The sequence below is a fragment of the Dipteris shenzhenensis genome, chromosome 15 (genome assembly GCF_047967505.1).
Source record: "Dipteris shenzhenensis isolate YYH24624 ecotype China chromosome 15, Dip_SZ_1.0, whole genome shotgun sequence".
Taxonomy (NCBI): Eukaryota; Viridiplantae; Streptophyta; class Polypodiopsida; order Gleicheniales; family Dipteridaceae; genus Dipteris; species Dipteris shenzhenensis.
In genome coordinates, this window is record NC_141610.1 from 7400952 (window position 1) to 7420617 (window position 19666).

Below are 19666 nucleotides of genomic sequence, written 5' to 3' on the forward strand. Positions count from 1 at the left end.
TTGCCAAGTGCTCTTTGTGCTCAGCCTCGTTCTTAGAGAACACTATGATGTCATCAAAGAACGTTCCGACAAAAGCTCTATGCTCTCTGAAAATTCTATCCATCATCCGATTAAAGGTAGCAGGTGCATTTGTCAACGCAAATGGCATCACGAGAAATTCATGCAAGCCAAATGTGGTCCTGAAAGCTGTCTTATGCACATCCTCAAGTCATATCTTGATCTCATGGTAGCCACTCTTCAAATCTATCTGGCGGAACATTGCAGACCCCTCTAACCTATCCAAGATATCATCAATTTTGGGTATTAGGAATCTGTTCTTAATGGTTATCTTATTCAGAGCCCTATAATCTATGCACATCCTCCACGAGCCATCCTTCTTTTGCACAAGACCGGGGAGCAATAGGGCGAGGAGCTGGGCTGAATTAGCCCCTTCTCCAGGATATCTTTTACTTTGATTCATGATCTCTTCCTCTGGGCTGCACTAACCCTATAACGAGGCTTGTTTGGCAGGCTGCTACCTAGAATTACATCTATGGCATGGTCGTCAGAACAATTCCTGTGGTAGGGAGTTAGAAAAACATTCGTGAAAATGAAAAAGGAAATCTGTCCTCTCTTCATCCAACTTGGAAAAATTAGAGTTTTCTTCTGCTGGCTGTTTTTCAGTTGCAAAAACCAAGTACGCAGAAAGATGCTTTTTCATTACATTTGAAATGGCCGGAAGCTGGTACAACTAGAATAGATTCTCCCTTCAGTTTAGCATCCAAAACACAAGTTTTTCCTCAATGAGTCAAAGTTAGAGTTCTCTTTCTAGCATCCAAAAGTGCTCCCTCCTTGTGGTGCCAAGGTATACCCAACGGCATAATATAGAACTCCTCAGTGTCCACGTAGCTCGAATGTGCATGCGGAGCTTCCCAATTATTGGTGTAACTGACTCACGTGCCCTGGGCAAGCCATATCTGTGTCACATAGTGGCCCCATCTCTTCTACCTTTATGCCCAATTTTCCAGCCAGCTTTGGCAATATAAATTGGCTTTCGTGCCTGAATCAAAGAAGAACAAAGCGGTCTAGTCACGGATTTTGCCCCACGCTCTGCATAACTCCGTGGCATCCACATCCTATATAGCTCCAGTGACATCTGGCATAAGGCCAGCAATGGATTTGAGCTTCTTCCTTCTTTTCTCCCTTGTTCTCACTCTGATCCGATGAAGGAAACTTCCTCTTTCTGTGCAGTAGCCCTCTTCCTTGCATATGAAACATTTGTTTGCATAATAGAGGGCCTTCTTCTCTTCCTCTGACATCTTCTTTCGAGGCGATCCTCGCCTTTGTCCTGCAACAAATCTAAACTTGATGGGCTGCTCAAATTTCTTGAAATGTTTATGGCCTCCCTGCTTGCTGCCCCTAAACTTTTGTGCTTCCTAGTTACTGCCCTTGAAGCCCGAAGTCTTCCCCTACAAGAAGGCATAAGCTATAGGCATTTTCTATTAGCTGAGACATATTGAAGACTTTGGTTTTGATGCAATAGTCCCAAATTTCCTTTGGCAGCCCACAGCAATACTTCTCGATCTATTCGGACAGCTCCACACGCCTGTAAGAACTCACGGGCAGCAAGGCTTCTCAAAACTTTTTATTGTACTCTTCCAGGTTCTTACTGTTCGCGGCGTCCAGCTTGTGCCATGTTGTCATTATATCCACTTGAAAGGTGGTGGTAAGCCAAGCAGATGAGAAGACATGCTTGAACTCAACCCAAGTGGTAGGGGCTCTACCCTGCAAGAGTAAATTGGTCCACCATTGAAGTGCATTGCCCTTGAGAAATATGGCTTCCTTCCTGACCTTTCATGACTCCGTGAAGTTCCCACCAGCATGGGCAGCATCAAATTGTTGCACAAAAGTCAATGCTTTCAGCCTGTCCTATGTCCCATTGAATGTCTCAAATTTAACAGCAGCCCCACCCTCTTTGTAGTCTTTCAATTTGCCCTTGGGTGCAATGTTGTCATACACATCTAACTGCAAATAAGGGGGTGGCATCATCTCGCCTAGACTCTGTGCATTACTGCCAACTTCCACACTGGCCCCAAACGCTTTGGCGCCCCTTTCACTATTTATTTAATTCTTCAAAAGTGGAATTCTGCTTTACAAGAAGGGCGCACCCTTGTACTGTTCTTCCTGCATTTTCCACTGCCAGAGCCAACACTTGGCCTCTGCATGCATCCAATTCTAGTGCACCACTAGTACCCAAGTGCTAGGGTCAAAACTAAGGCATTTTCCACACCAATGCCCAACTGGGAATGTCAAGGCATCACAGCCAATTTCCAAAAGTGCTCAAACAGCCTCAAGGCTTGAAATGCATCCAAACTCTCCCTCTAGCCCCTGCACAAACACAGCCTCTGTGGCTAGGTGTCTGTCACAGCCTATAGGGTCTAGGGAGAACTTCAAACAACAAACTGCAACAACAAGCTTCCAGAACTGACAAAATGGAAATCAAGAGAGGGCCAGAACAACCATACCCGCTGTCCTTGGAACAGGGGCAAGCTCAATCCTCGCACCCAGTGTCACAAGAAACGTTTCTAGACTTTTCTAAGAGTTTCGTCTAGAAACGGGTTAAAATTTTGTATTTTTTATAAATTATATATCAAACATAAATAATTATCTCCAGATTCTCTCTCTCTCTGTGAAAAGATTTCTCAGATACACACATACACACTAAGCACTCTCAAAAGAGTCAAAAACAATAATAGTCTGGCACCAGAGCGTTTCACCCAATGCACTGGCATTTCGCCCATTTCAGCGAAACATTTCTACATGTTTCGCCTAGGTGAAACATGTTTTCTGGTTACATTGCTCCCAGTAGTGCACAGTGTCCCTCAACCACGATCCAGAGAAGCAAATGAAAAAGAATTCACCTCCAGATGGCAGCAGATCCCAAAGCGGAGGCTAGCAAGGCAAATGGGCAGCTAGGAGAGTGAGAGAGAGAAAGTTCTCGAAACAGAGGGAGAGGAAGAGAGCAGGAGATGAGGAGTGATCAACCAACAGATAGTGTCATCCTTCGTGCAAGAGAGTCGTGCGTTCAACCGTACATTAGCTCATACAAATTGGGAAAACTGTCCGTACAGCAGGTAATGAATGCCTCAATGAGCGTGTTTACAATCCGTACAATCAGCAGCCAGGCTTGAAAAAAGTGCAGCAGAACCATACAACCCCATACGAAACTTGATTAGCATGCAAAATGGTGCCCGTACCATCCGTACTGCAAGTTCATTCCATACAACAGTGATTAGTGCTTCTGTACATCCGTACAAAAGCCTTGGGAAGAGAGAGAGAGAGAGAGAGAGAGAGAGAGCGAGAGATGAAGAGATGACCTCGGGATGCATGAAGTGACAAAGGAGGAAGAAAAGACGTCAAAATCTGTACAACTTCACAAACCAAGCGTGGAAGGAGAGGAGGGGGGTGAAGGTGGTAGGTGAGCATGCATGAGGGGTTGCCACGTGGCCCCCCTCATTAATGCTCTAACTCACCAAGCCAATAAAACGTTGGTTTGCCCCCCACATTAAAGTCCTAACTCTCCTACCTAACATTTAGACCCTCACTTTCCTAGCATCTAGACCTAGTGGGTGCACTGAGAATTGGACTAGGGACTTCTAGGAAGTCGGTGCTTCCTCTAGGCCAGTCCCCTTGGGCAAAGTAACCATGGAAGTAGCCACAGGGTTAGCTACACATGAAATTCACGTCCCCGATGACAGTTGATGACAGCCACTCCATTTTTTGATACATTTCATTATTTGTCACAAGCATGCCACATAAACATGACCATTCTGAAACCCACATTATAATCAACATAATAAACATGTAGCTCATTATGCACTGATTTCTTTTTTGGGTGGTTGTGCAAACAAGTGAACATCTATCAAGTATGACAAAAATACATTTTCCAAGATATATTTCTGTGAGGACCTCATACAAAATCATGAAAAAAAGCAATGAGGCTGTTGGAACCAATCCAACAAGTGGAAATGCCACAAAGGCCCTATAGTATTACGTGAAAAATAAGCCATGGTCCCACAATCTACCGAAAGAGAATCCCTTGGACACTAAGCCTTAAATCCTGCCCTAGAGGGTGTGAATAATGAAGTGCCAAATAACTGAGAGGGACTGAGGCACAAAAGTCTAGGTCCCATCCATAGCCTTTATGCATTTGGATCTACATGTCTACCATGCGATGAGACTACGAATAATCTTCTAGACCAAATCTACAAAAGGAGAGTGAGGCCTATATATAGAGACTAGTAATGCATCTAGGTTCGTAAGTGGAGACACTGCTCTCTAGATCAAAATGGCCCTGTCCAAATCTGCTCCCTCGTAGAGGACTTGACTATGTGAGCCATGCCTTAAAAACCACAAGCGATGTAGCAAGTACCTCTCCTCGTCCTACCAAGCATGTGTTGTCACGAGGGCGTGATTTCTAGTGCATGCATATTGGCTTGCATGTGGGCAAGACCCTGGGAAAACAAGGGGCGAGGTCAAGGGTTGCTTGATGTGCTAGAACCCCTAGCATTTGTGCCTTGGGGGCAAATGTAAGGTCTAGGGCGAAGAGGGTCCCAAAGAACCTTAGAAATTGAAGTTTTTCATTGGTTTGGTCCCACTAGAAGGGGAAAGGGGCAAATGAGCTCTAAGTTGGTCATTCGTGTTGACTACCTAGGCTTAGGGGCAAATTAAAGCCCCTAGGGGGCCAACTGAAGGTGTGGGCTGCTACGTGGCATGCCCATGCTTACCAAAAAGGAAAAGAAGCCTTTGGAACAACGTGGTGGGCTGGCGACGGTAAAAGAACCTCGTGAGAGTTGGATAGGCAAAGGATCGACACACGGGGAAGAAACGACGGCGCCACAAAATTTCCACGATAAGCAATCAGCAGATCGGCTCTCGTACGGATCCATACACAAACCAGGCTGCCGTACAGCCGAACGGACTGTACGGACTGTCCGTACATTGAGAACTGACGTTCAATGAGCAAGCTGTACTAAATAAGGCAACAGCTATTGCATAGGCTGTTCAAAGGAGTTTCTCTGCTGTAGTACGGGCTGGTTGAAGACCATGGGCTGCAAGGTTGTACGGGATGTACAACACATTCGCATATGAATGGGCTGCCGTCAAAATGGTTGAATGAGAAGGTTCTCAGCTTGGCAGGGCACCCATGGGATTAACGAATGTTTTGCATTAGCTCATGAATGAGCTTCGTTGAGCTCCTAGCTGGTAAAGGATTCACTCATGCTTTCTAGTGATTGCCCATGAGCATTGAGCCGTGTTTTTAGAGAGACTTGCTTGGCAAGATGGTTCACAATGAATGCTTGTGATGGTTGTTTGTGCTTCTGAGCACTGTGGGCAGTTCAGTCATGCTTTCACCCATTGTTTGGGTATTCGAGTGAGTCAGTGGACACTTGTGATTGTCTGGGGAGTGTGTGGCCTGGTTTGGGCTGCTAGTAACAGCTCCCATGTTAAATGTAGGTGTTTGCACTGAGTATGGATGCCTATGGTCACATGAGTGTGAGAGCAGAGCCCCACAAGGCTAATGGTTTGTGATATTGATGCCTATTGAGAGTGGGAAGAGCACTAAATGCAAGTGGGTTCGAATTCCTTGTGTATTCTATTTGCTGGCTTTGGCAAGTAACATGTTCCGTGAGGGATGGTACAGGTGTGACTGCCATGGTGTTTGCGGAATATGTTTTTGGTTTCTCTAGGAGATGGGTCACATGCAGGCAGTGGTTGCTAGGCAAGCGGCACATCTTTGGTACAGCCTCGTTGCTGAGTAGGCTTGCTGAGTAGGCTTGCTGAGTAGGCAGGGATCAGGAATCCTGCTTGGAATGTGAAGTATCCTTCGAACCTCGAGAGGGATGGTACAGGTGTGATTGCCATAGTGTTTGCTTTGTTGTGATGCCAGTTCTCTTTTAGAAATCCAGTTGATGTATCAGGATATGTGCGACCCGTAGGGTGAGAGACTATTGGTCATGACAGTCCTGGACAGTGGAGAAAGCTTTTGTGTGCTTTCCTTTTCTGCTCTGAGCAGATAGTTGGCTAATTGGGCACTAATGACAGCTATGGGGAACTGTGTGGCTAAGGGTGGGCTGCTAGTAACAATTCCAGGCTGAGTGCAATGGATGTGGAATAGAGGTGGATGCTCATTGCCAAGTTTAGTGAGAGCGGTGAACAGTAAAGGCTATGCACGGTATGTGGATGCCCAATGGGATGTGGAATGCCCCAGTTGTAAGAAGGAATGTATCTTTTATGTAGCCTGGAATTCAGGGCCTCTCACTCAATTAAAGAAATACCAAAAGGGGCGCCAAGTTTTGGGACCAATCTGTGTCTTTGTCTTGGTGCAGGGACACTCTAGCTCCCAATCTGCTGGTAATACTTTTGCTGAATTGTTAATGTTAAAGTGTTGACTGGTTACTTGTTAGTTTACTGCCCTTTAATTTATTGAAGGCCGGTTTCATGGTTCCGTTGCAGGGACATCACCAACTTTCTCAAGGGGGTGAGTCTGTGGTTGCTTTGGTGAGGAGACATCACCATCTTCTTTAAGGAGGTGAGGCTGTGGTTGGCTCTTGTGCAAGTATTGCTTGCTGTAATTGAGTTGCAGCAAGGAATTCAGCAAGTATGTCACATAGTGACGATGATTGGGATAGGGCACAGGAGTCCTCCCAGGATGGACAATCTTTGTTTGAGGAGCTTCTGTTGAAGATGATCAGAATGCTGATAGGGGGTGTGATTTTTTGGTGAGCTTTTTGTCATGAGCTTTTTTTCAATTTTCATGAATATTGTGAGCTTTTCATTCACCTGAGAGAGAGAGAGGGGGACGGGGGGTTTCATGGAGTGGGGTGGGTGGAAAGTTTGGGTTATGGTTGCAATTAAGAGGAGAGGGGGGGGGAGGGGAGATAAAGGAAAAGGGGAGGGATGGTCGCATGGGTAAAGTGGCATGGAGAAGGGAGGGGAGGGGAGTTGGAACATATATTCATTATCATAGTTAGAGGGGGAACTTATAAGGTATGCAAAGAGGAGTGCAAGGAGGAGAGAGAGGATGAGGAATGTGAAACTTATGTTCATCTACTAAATGTAAAGGGGAAGGGAGAGCATATGGGAAATTTGTTCATTTTCAAAGTGTATAATTTGATAGATTTGACCTCATATTTGGATTCCTCGTCGAATTCCGGTCATTTTGAGTACCAACATGACCATATTCCGATAAAAATTGGAAAAATGGTGTTTTTGTCATTTTGGCCTGTTTTGGGCCTGTTTTGAGTCTGCGCTAGAGGCAGGGGTTCGTCAACCTTCATTACACTCTCTCGAAACTTATCAGTGTATTCTGCCACTGATGAGGTTGAAGGCAACCAAAGCATAAGCCTTCTCTCCTCATCAGTGGCAGAATACACTGATAAGTTTCGAGAGAGTGTAATGAAAAGCGCAGACTCAAAACAGGCCCAAAACAGGCCAAAATGACAAAAACACCATTTTTCCAATTTTTATCGGAATATGGTCATGTTGGTACTCAAAATGACCGGAATTCGACGAGGAATCCAAATATGAGGTCAAAAGTTTCAAATTATACACTTTTAAAATGAACATATCTCCCATAGTTACTCCCTTCTACTTTGAATATGGACATATCTTCCATAATTTTTTGCCTCCTACTGCCACTCATATTTGCCCCCCCCTTGTGCATAGTATACACTCTTCCACCCCTTCCACATGCTATGAAAATGAACATATCCTATATCCTCTCCCCCTCTTTCTAACCTCCCCAGCTTTCTTATAACAAAAACATGTATGGATTTCTAAAAAAAGCTCGCAAAAACAAAGGAAATGGTAAAAAAGCTCACATTAAAAAGCTCGCCAAAAGATTTTTCCCGCTGATAGGCAGCCTTATGGACCTATGCCATTGAATGTCCATAGCCAACAGCTATGCCAAATGGACAGGATGCTCAATTGCAACAGTTTCCATTCATAACTCTCTGCATTCCGACTTGCATACCCCCAAGCAAAAACCCTTGCATACCTTGCATTCCAGGCTGAAAACCAACGCGATGATTTCCAAGCATTCCTTGGCCATTTCCAACTTGGCCAGCTATTGCTTGAGACACTGAACCACCTCCAAAATATCTTGGATGCACTAAGGGGAATGACTTGCTGTGCCTGATTTGCATGCTGAAAACCATTGCCTTCACCATGCAAATCAACACTAGGACCATGAAGAATTTGCATCGTATGTTAGCAGATCACTGATGTAGCTTAATGCTTGAAGCTACCAGATCTTTGGAGGTTTCATAATGCTTGAAATGCGAATCTTCTCAAACCTTTCCGGGAAATGTGCCAAAGGATATGCCTTCTGTGTGTAGCCATAGGATGAGGAATGATGATATCTTAGTTCCAGAGCAGGTTTTGGGACATAAGGGAAGGAAAGTCAAAGGTTAAGTTTCTCTGGTTTGTATGCAAAGTGGCTGGAAGAGGTGATCTAGCAGATACACCTCAGTTGTTTCAGCTTTACTTGGAAGCTTTTTAGCTTGAGCCAACTTCGGTGGTGGCTCCTTCAGGCTCAGCAGAGCATAGGTTTGGAGCATTGCCCGATGCTCAAGAGAGGGGTAATACCTCTGTCTCTTTGTTACGGACAGGCTCATATATCTGGAGGTCGCTTGGTGACATTGTATGTTCACCTCACCCGAGGTACTACTTGCTGACAGTATATCTGCCTTGGGACTTCTAAGATCAGTGTACCCTATGAGGTTTTTGTAGTATATATGGATTGCTACCCTAGGCTCTGAACAATCATATATGCTATGCCAGTTTGTGATACATGCTTTAATGATGGTATATTCACATGCATTTCAGAATGCAATCGATGATGCTTGCAATGTTTCAAGAGAGGGGTATGTCACGAGGGCGTGATTTCTAGTGCATGCATGTTGGCCTGCATGTGGGCAGGACCCTGGGAAAACAAGGAGCGAGGTCAAGGGTTGTTTGATGTGCTAGAACCCCTAGCATTTGTGCCTTGGGGGAAAACGTAAGGTCTAGGGCCAAGAGGGGCCCAAAGAACCTTAGAAATTAAAGTTTGTCATTGGTTTGGTCCCACTAGAAGGGACAAGGGGCAAATGAGCTCTAAGTTGGTCATTGGTGTTGACCAACTAGGGCTTAGGGGCAAATTAAAGCCCCTAGGGGCAAACTAAAGGCGTGGACTGCCACATGGCATGCTCATGCTTACCAAAAAGGAAAAGAAGCCTTTGGAACAACGTAGTGGGCTGACGATGGGAAAAAGAACCTAGTGAGAGTTGGAGATCGACGCACTAGGAAGAAACGGCGGCGTCACAGAATTTCCACAATGGGCAGTCAGCAAATCGGCTCCTGTACGGATCCGTACACGAACCAGGCTGCTGTACAGCCGAACGGAACTGTACGGACTGTCCGTACGTTGAGACTGGGCATTCATTGACCAGGCTGTACAGAATAAGGCAACAGCTATTGCACGAGCTGTTCCAAGGAGTTTCTCTGCTGTAGTACAGGCTGGTTGAAGACCATGGGCTGCAAGGTGTTGACCTTAAGGTTGTACGGATGGTACAACACCCAAACATTCGCATATGAATGGGCTGCCGTCAAAGTAATCGAATGAGAAGGTTCTCAGCTTGGCAGGGCACCCATGGGATTCACAAACATTTTGCATTAGCTCAAGAATGAGCTTGGTTGACCTCCTGGCTGGTAAAGGGTTCACTCATGCTTTCTAGTGATTGCCTGTGAGCATTGGGCTGTGTTTTTAGAGAGACTTGCTTGGCAGGATGGTTCAGAATGAATGCTTGCAATGGTTGTTTCTGCTTCTGAGCACTGTGGGCAATTCAGTCATGCTTTCACCCATTGTTTGGGTATTCGAGTGAGAGTGGACACTTGTGTTGTCTGGGGAGTAACAACTCCCATGTTAAATGTAGGTGTTTGCACTAAGTATGGATTCCTATGGTCACATGGGTGTGAGAGCAGAGCCCCGTAGGACTAATGGTTTGAGAGTGGGAAGAGCACTAAATGCAAGTGGGTTCGAATTCATTGTGTATTCTATTTGTTGGCTTTGGCAAGTAACATGTTCCGTGTGGGAATATGTTTTGGTTTCTCTAGGAGATGGATCACATGCAGGCAGTGGTTGCTAGGCAGACGGCACATCTTTGGTACAGCCTCGTTGCTGAGTAAGCAAGGGTCGAGAATCATGCTTGGAATGTGAGCTATCCTTCGAACCTCGAGAGGGATGGTACGGGTGTGATTGCCATAGTGTTTGCTTTGTTGTGATGCCAGTTCTCTTTTGGAAATCAAGTTGATGTGTAAAGATATGTGCGACCCATAGGGTGAGAGATTATTGGTCATGACAGTCCTGGACAGTGGAAAAAGCTTGGCAACCAGTAGGCAGACGGCACATCTTTGGTACAGCCTCGTTGCTGAGTAGGCAGGGGTCGGGAATCCATGCTTGGAATGTGAAGTATCCTTGGAACCAAGAGGCAAGCCTCGATTGTTTTGGCTAAACCCTCATGGGAGACGAAGCTTGGCTAAGGCATTGGTTGGCTAAGGTTCATGGAGCAGTGGAGATAGGTGACACTTCAGTGCATGGAAAAACATTTGGCATTGCATGTTGAACGTCGTAGAACACTTCAATCACAACACAACAGTTTTGAGTTGTATGGAGCAAGATTGGTGTTTGAGCTCATTTTCACTTCGCCGTGGCTTCTTCTATAAAACAAGCTGCTCTGTACAATGAAGACTCTCTTTTTGTCCAAACTCTCTCAGGAAGGTAATGAGAGTCAGGCTACCTCACCTACTCCTCACCCTCCCCTCTTCCCTCCTCGCCCTTGCCTCCTCCTGGCATTGTCTCTCGCTTGTCTCTCCCAGCGAAAGAGAGAGCTTTTAAGCCTAGAGTCCGACCATTTTCGTGAGTCTGAATTGAGACAAATGAGCAGTCAAATGTTGCCTCTTCAGCCCCTTCTCTTCCTTCCTCCTCCTCCAGATTTCTCTCATCCACCATCCCGAACTTTGGGGAGTCAAGGAAACTAGATGGGTCGACCTACCCAATCTGGAAGGTGAAAATCCAGCATCATTTCGTGGCTCAAAAATTGTGGAAGCTGACAACGGGGGTGGAGGCAAAGCCGAAAGATATGCTGGACAGCAAGGGGAAGATTCTCATTCCAGTAGATGGAGAGGAGCTTGAAAATTGGGAAGACAGAGATGCCCACTCCCTAGCATTAATCATAGGGACCACGGCGGACTCTGTTCTTCCGCACATCCAGATGGCCGAGATGTTTGTAGAGGCGTGGGCTATTCTAAAGGATCTGTATGACACATCTTGTATCTTGCTTCTTCAACATCAACTGTACAATCTCAATATGAATGAGAAGGACAATGTTCATGATCATCTGACAAAAGTCAAGGTGGTAAGGGACCAGCTCTCTACAGTTGGTCAAAAGGTAGACTCAAGTCATCTAGCATTGCTAACGTTACACAAGCTACCTCGTAGTTTCAAGAGTTTCGTGACTACGGTCATTGCAGGACAGAGGACCAAACCTCTCACCTTCGAGGAGCTTGGTCCTTTACTACTGCAGGAAGAGGCTCGGGAAAAGCTACACTCAATCGGACGAGAAGGCTCTCATGGCAAGGGACAAGCCCGACAAGGGTAAGTTCAAAGACTCCAAGAAAAACAACAAGACCGAGGATGCAGAGAAAAAGAGGCAGATGAAGTGCTTTTATGTTTCCTGAGTCTTCGGAAGGGCAATCTTGACTTTCTTATAAGCTTCATCCAATACCAATCTGCCTCAATCATCAATATGCAAAATGGGTGGCACTTCTTCCACAATCTCAATAGGCACTTTGGCTGTTAAGATGTGAGAATGGTGTTAATGGTGTTGTTGTAAGCAAACCTACCACTGGAAAATAGTCCTCTCGGTTCTCATTTTGTTCCAAAACTTGGCACTTGAGAAGATCCAATTTCTGATTGCCTGTAGGTCTGCGGATGAAAACGCCGTATGCATGTTCTCGAACCGTGCCCTCCAGAACAAACTTGTTGCATCTAAGGGTCGGTCATTGACAATAGACGTAGGCATCCCTGGTACTTGAAGATGTTCACCGTATGCTCAACATTTATATTCTTCCGCAGTGGGAAAAAATGTGCCTGCCTATCAAATCTATGAAAGAGTTCGAAGAATATCAAAGATAAAAACTCCACAGCAGTACTTTTCCATGACTTTCTATTAGAACCTTCAACCTAAACTGCTTGGTGACACATAGTCTACCAACACTAGAAGAAATCCATTTCTAAGAGTAAAGTTATCATGCCAATTGCCATTAGCTACCTGATCACATACCCAACCAAAGTCATCATCGTGAGCATACTATGCCCACATCTCATCTAGCTCATGATTGAAGATGCAAGACATGGAATGGAATGGAAAGGAAAAGCAAGACTTGGAAAGGAAAGGCAAGACTAGGAAAGCATAATGGAAATGAAATAATGCGAGAAAAAAATATGCAACTAAGCAAAGTACTTACATGATCAAGAAAAGCATGAGGCTTGATGAAAATGACAATGAAATTACAATGCCTTTATAGGATAGACACACACACTCTAAGTGTCAAATGTATATGGGATACCCATTTCCTAACACCCGCCCATGGAGGAAAGGTGAGGGACTACTGGAATGGAACCAAGAACAGAACATGACAATGATGGTCATCAAAACTGTGCATGCCGATCTAGAACTAGACATGGCTCCCACACAATATCAGAGGCAAGTGAGCATGGCTCAGAGGCTAGTGAGCATAACATAGAAATCTCATCTAGCATGGCTCAGAGGCTCATCATGCATGGATGCATGATCAACTTAGAAATGGGAGCTCATTGTTCTTCAATCTCTCAATCAGCATCAACACATATGATTTAATTGGATGCAACTTCGCTGCACCCACATGCACTCAAATTAAGCCACCTTTGCATGATATAAGTGAAGCTTCCTTCCAACATATAAAAACACGCACCATTGCCTCACCTGACTGCTTGTAAATCGAAGCGATCAATGCCCGGTTAGAGCGTTAAAATTGAATCACCAGGCAAAAGAAAGTTGCTCTGTTTCGAAATGATGTAGGCAAGAAGGGATGGTCGACCAGCTCCAGAATCTCCCTTTCCCTTGCATCCGCTATTGTTTCTTCCTGAGTGTGGGAGTCTTCTTGTCCATGATCCTCATCACAAAGATGCAGCTTGTCTCTCGGAGTTGAGTGAGGTAAACACTTCCAATGTCTCCATTACCTAGCCTGCTTAGCGGTTTAAAATGAGTGATTTTAAGGCTTCCTTCCCTTAATCTCAAACTTCAGATGACAGTCCAAGCAGCATCATGGGCTTCGTGTGGCTTGATGTGTTGATGTTGCGTACAGACACACTTCTTTCCTGGTAGTCCTTCTGGTACTGCAACCGCTGGTGTTGGTGCTCGATGAGTTGCAGCTGAAACTGCTAAAACGGCAATGAATTTGCAAAAGCAACGGATCAACCAGGTGCAGAGGGAGGTAAAGGGAGGAAGGAGAAGAGAAACAGGGAGGCAGGCATGGTGGGAGGAGCGATGGGAGTGTTTTGGGGGGAGGAGGAGGGGGGGAGGAAGATGAGAAGGATGAGAGCAAATATATCTATATAGCAGCAGAGCAACAAGATTGCGGGGGGATGATACTTACAGAGATGGAGGGAAGAAGGTGACAAGAAGATGGAGAGAAGATGGTGGAAAGAAGTACCTAAAGCAGCTAAAGCCGGTGCAGGAGATGAAATGAAGCTACGAAGAAAGTTTCCCTGAAGCTGTTCGTGAGGTGTTGGAGGGATTGCAGGCTTTTTTCGTGTGGTGAACAAAGAAGGGGCAGAAGGTTTCCTTGAAGGCAAGGAACAAAAAGCCAGGAGTTGAATGAGATGGAAACTACTCGATGCAATACAGATTTTAGCAGTACTCATCAGAAAACGTGTAAGCATAATTCACACAATTCAAAGAACTGTACCAAGATTCTCGCTCCCTCCATAAACACCTAGTAGAAACTACCCGGAATAGTGTTTTAGACCTGGACCAACGAACATGCTACAGAATTTGCTCACAACTTTTTTCTCAATAATTCCCTATTTTTCTCTTTCACCTTCAAACGTTCACTAAGGCCTTCCCGGTAGACACAACGTTAACCAAAACTTTAGCCCCTCCTACAACTTACGCCAATTAATCTCACCCACTAAGTCACCTAACTTACTAAAAAGAGCTAACAGAATGAGCTAAAAATTTGGAAGATAATGCCCTCAACACAAAGAAGCAAATAAGCTACTAAAAGCTAAGATATCTACCAATAAAGTTAGTATAGATAAAATCGAGCAATATTTTAGTTTGTAGCTTAGAGTAGTTACATGACTAATACTTCTTACTAGCATTTGTGGCACAGTGAAATTAGCTAGAGAAGTTTAAGGAATATAAGTTTTTGAACGTTTAAAACTAACATATCCATCCAAGGCTTAATGTTACAAGAATTGGAATCATCCCATTAATTTAATCCTTCAGTATTTAGTTTAGTGAGATCCAGCATTTTTGTCACGCAGCTGATGCATGTGTGCTCGTTGTTCCGTAGTGATGCATGTGTGCTCCTACATGGCTGGATATATGGCTGCGGTTGTATGAGTGTGTAAGAATTGTATGCACCACTTACGCGATGATGGTATGTGTAGCATGAGTGCACCATCCATACGATTTTATTCATGTGTAGCATTAGGTGCATCATGAGATGGTATGTGTCGCATGTGTGCACCATTCATCTATGATTTATTGATTTCGCGTTGCTATTATACTGAAAGGTTGATTGATTGTGGTGATTAATTCCAAGGTTATCTTATGCTTGAAATATTTCATTACTATCAATCGTGTGAATCCAGGGGAAGAGTAATTAATCGAGCAATGGCATCTGGCAAGCATGATCCGCCATATTTTGGGCGCATAGGCGCAACTCCAGTGATGTGGGGATGAATAAGGCTTATGCCTAATTTTTTATATTACAAAAGCTTATGTACATATTTGAATTTTGGAATATTAGTGGCTTGGCTAAGTGTATAAACTAAAGTTAGAAAAAGCCAGCTATTCTAGAAGGTGGATGGGCTTTTTGTAAAAGGGGTATGGAGGAAAGCACAGAGGCTTTTGTATGATTTTTGCTCGGAAGCTTTTTGGGGAATATACATAAACACATAGGAGGTGGAAGGAGAGCACCACTCCTATGGGGAGAGATTGTATCCAGCACGCTTGTTCTGTCTCTTCTATTTGTGAGTTTTGAGAGTTTGTGCGTATTTTCGAAGAGTATTGCTGTGTTTTTCAAGGATTTGCAAGTTTCGTGAGCGTTTCCCATCGCAATGGTATCAGAGCCAGGGTTCATCGTCCATAGCACGAGAAGCACACGCACCCCGCATCCTTGAACAAGAAACTGCAGCACGCATCAGATTGCGGACACCGCGCACAAGAGTGCAACGAAGTTTGAAGCAGCAAAAGCGAATAGCGCAAAACGGTTTGCAGGTAGGAAAACGTGCGGCAAAAAAAAAAAATCACAGCAAAAGAAGTCGTTCGTACGTAGATAGGTCGAAGACTGTGAACACACACCTGCGCCTTAGCTCCTCCAAGCATACGACCAAGGCGACGACCAAGGCATACCTGGCACTGAAGGCACCGTTGGCTGTGCGCAAGGAAGCCTTGGGAGATTGCTCTTAAAACTTCCCGGGAGGTCCCCCATCCCGATACTATTCTAGCTCAAGTCCCCTTAACAATTGGTGACTATCCACTAGGTCAAGTCACTTTGTTGCTCTATTCTTTGAAGTTCCTAGTCATAAAGATATCCTTCAAGGCAAAAGTGCAAACAAGGGAGCAACCCAACGGATTTTGGAAGAGGAGAATCTCAAAAGCAAGTGTTCACAAGAGCAAAAGGTAGTCTACAAGTGCTATCGGACACGAGCTTTACTTTGTACCTTGCAACATGGATTCACTTGTTGAAATCATGTGAGTTCGAGAGCCCACAGAGATACTATTTGACAAATAGCCACTTTCAAAGCTTGGAAACCGAATTGAGATAAGTCTTGTGTTTGTGTGTATTTCCTTTCATAGTGATTTCTTCTTTGCACCGTGCACATACTTAACTATGTCTGGAAGGCGTATTCCATCAGAAATAGGTTATCCTAAAGATCTACATCATGATGAGGATGTGGAAAACGATCACCATTGGTCAAGAAGAAGTTCAACACCAATGACACTTACTGAGGAAGAATGGCGAGAACGCTATCAGCATGAGAAGCAACAACGTCAAGAGATTGAAGATGCTCTACGCCAAGTGACAACAACTTGGAAGCCACCTATGTGGATTGAGGATGAGGAACCTATGCATGCATCAGATTCACTAGATGCATGGAAACATCATGCACGGGACCTTGAGCAAGAACTTGAGTACATGCGCAACATGTGCGGCACGCATAAAGCCAACGAAGAACGCGCAAATCAAGTGTTAAAAGAGATGACCGAAGTCACAAAGAAGCGTATGAAGGACAGAGATGATGAAAAAAGTGAAAGCAACAAATCATCAGACACCAGTGATAGTGAGCGTGGAAGAAGCAAGACGAGACATCAAAGGAAGAAGAAGCGACATGTGAAGACTTCACTATGACGACATCATGACACTACTCTTTCACATGAGTCCAACGATGAAGACCGTGGGAAAGGCCATCTTGAAAGCACTCAAGCTTCGTGATAAGAAGAAGTTTGGTAAGATTAATCGCAAAACTTTTTCTTTTCCAAAGTATGATGGTAAAAGAGATGGACAAGCTTTACTTGCGTGGATTAGTTCTTTTAATCAATACTTTTTGGGAGAATAGTACGAAGAGATTGAGAAGGTAAAACTTGATGTGAGTCACATGACAAGTAGTGCACAATTATGGTGGAGTGTGGTTGCCGAAAACACTCATGTTCCAAAGACATGGGAAGCATTCAAAGATAAAATCAAGAAGTGCTTCCTACCTACACAGTTTGAAGAGGATACTCGCAGGCAATGGCGAAGATTGAGGCAGTTGGATACTGAGAGTGTGGACACATATACTGAGAAATATCTTTCCTCTCTACTTCAATTGCAAACTATTGAGAAAGTGTCTCAAAAGGAGCAATGTCATACCTTTGTTGAGGATTTACGCCCTGCTATTCGTGCTAATGTACGTATGCTTTGACCATCTACAGCTTCTGATGCTATGGATTTGGCATTAGAGTAAGAAAGAAAGCAGGGAAGAAGCTTTGCTACTCACACCCCTCAAGCAAAGAAGCATACTTCATACTTCAAGCAGGAGGGTGTAAGTGGTAAAGTTAGTAGATATGATGGTAAGTCTAATTGGAAACCTGCTAAGTCATGTATTAATCGAAGAATCAAAGAACTTGTCACATGTTACGAATGCAAAGAGAAGGGACACTACTCTTATGAATGTCCAAAGAATCCACTTGCTACACACAAGACAGGTACCCAAGCAAAGAATGCTACCAACAACAACGGAGGCAATGGAGGGAGAACCAATGGACGTACCAATGGTAACAGTTAGCGCAACAACTCTGCACGGATCAACTACATTGATGATGGATCCCATGATAAATCTTTCAAGCAAGAGGGCGAGGATGAGGACAACGACACTGAAGATGCCGACTACACCCCTTTAGGTAAGTGTTATTCAGGTAAAAGTGCATCTTATTTTCGTACTTCTTTGTTACATATGACTGCACTATTGCACGAAAAAGAACATAGTGTCTTATTTGATGATGGGAGAACCCATGATTTCATTTCGCAACGTTTAGTTGAAAAGTGAGGGCTCGCAACCATCAAAACAAAATATAAAGTCAAATCAGCTTTTTAAGGATCGAATTATAATTGTTTGCAAATGGTTAAGGATCTTGAGGTGACTTTAAGGCCATTAGTTGAGAGCCGTGATTTCTTAGTCACTCCTTTGCGTGAGTAAGATCTCATTCTAGGGATGCCTTGGCGCATCGATCATAATGCCAAACCTGATTATCTTGAATGCACCATTATTGTGACTCAAGGCACTGAGACTATGACTCTAGAATGCGACAAGAATCTTCCCTCTTGGCCTATATTGTCACATACCCAAGCTAAAAGAGCTTTGCGCAAACGTGAGAAGACATATATGGTTATGGTCAATAAGATTGAGGCTAGTCCTGAGACTAGGAAAACTAAGCAAGAGCCTTTGGATCCTTTTCTAGCTACCTACGACGACTGCTTTATGGAAGACTTACCCCCTGGCCTACCTCAATCTAGACCTGAGGATCATAAGATTGACCTTATTCCAGGTAGCACACCACCGTGTAAATCACCATATAGACACAATCCTACTGAGCAGCAAGAGATTCAATCCCAAATAGAAGATCTTTTGGCTAGAGGCCTAATTCGACCTAGTAGCTCACCATTTGGGGCACCCATTCTTCTTGACAATAAGAAAAATGGAACTTTTTGAATGTGCATCGATTATCATGCCTTAAATAAAATCACATTAAAGGAGGGTAATCGAAGGTCGCTAACCATGTTCGGTTGCCCAAAAGGGAAGCAAGAGAGCAATAGAATGCCAATTTAGAGAGAAGAGAAACCTGAAGAAGAGAAGTCATGTGTAAGGTAACCTAAGGGTGGCTGAGCACCTGAGCAATATGGCATACCAAGAGAAGGGCTTGCAAAGTGTAGGAGTTGAGGAATCGGTAGAGTATTGTACAAGAAAGCAAGAACACCAAAGAGAAGAGACGAGGTTGAGAGATGGATAAATAGGACCTTCACATAACGGTAGGAGCCTTGAGGGACTTGGGCGGTGGTTTGTTGCAAGCGAAGGGTTGTGCATAACAACAGCAAGGAGGGGCCATAATGGGCAAAGGGATGTTACAAGATCATGTTGTCTTGGAATAACATGTTACAAGATCATAATGGGTAAAGGGATGTTACAAGATCAATCATTATTGTTGGCAGAAGGTCCAGGATGGTACTGCTATGATTGACCAAGACTCAGGGATTATGTTACCTACTGTTTAGGTGGTGGGAGGTTAGTGGATGATTCATAATGGCTTGCTGCTCTGAAATGATAAAATTTGTGTGCTCAATGTGTCGGATCTTCGATCCAGGATTCTTCGGAAGTGTCATGACGCACCTAGTGTAGGACATCTTGGAGTACACAAGACTTTGTCTTTTGTGAAACATAGCTTTTACTGGCTTAAGATGAGAGAATTTGTTCAGGACTATGTAGCAGGCTTTCCAACTTGTCAAGTGACCAAGGCAGAATACCTTAGAAGTGCGCGAGTACTACAACACTTGGACATTCCTAGTAATAAGTGGAAAATTATTTCCATGGATTTTATTACGTGATTGCCACGAACACACATGGGTCATGAATCCATATGGGTTATCGCAGATCGCTTGACAAAGATGGCTAGATTTCTACCTACTAGTAGATCCATGGTCATAGCAACTCAATTGACTCAACAATGGGGGTAAGAAAGGAAGTTGCCCAGCAAAAAGACAACTAAGCTAGTTTGTAGAGTAAGCTTTTAGAGGGGGCTATGAGAGAAAAAAATCAATTAGGACTTGGGGGCATCCGGTG

General features: G+C 44.2%; 1 protein-coding gene across 3 annotated transcripts in view; it reads right to left on the reverse strand.

Annotated features, from left to right (window-relative positions):
* LOC147893289 (uncharacterized) overlaps positions 1–14152 on the reverse strand; it is a 66072-nt gene extending 51920 nt beyond the window's left edge. Inside the window, exons 1-2 of one of the 3 annotated variants that reach the window (XM_087386095.1) lie at positions 13774–14150; positions 13044–13498 (exon numbers count right to left, since the gene is read on the reverse strand). The gene's annotated coding sequence lies outside the window, so the exon portion shown is untranslated. Of the gene's footprint in view, positions 1–13043; positions 13502–13773 lie in introns of all 3 variants that reach the window. The other 2 variants (XM_087386096.1, XM_087386097.1) reach the window with 2 other exon arrangements.
* Positions 14153–19666: the final 5514 nt, after the last annotated feature.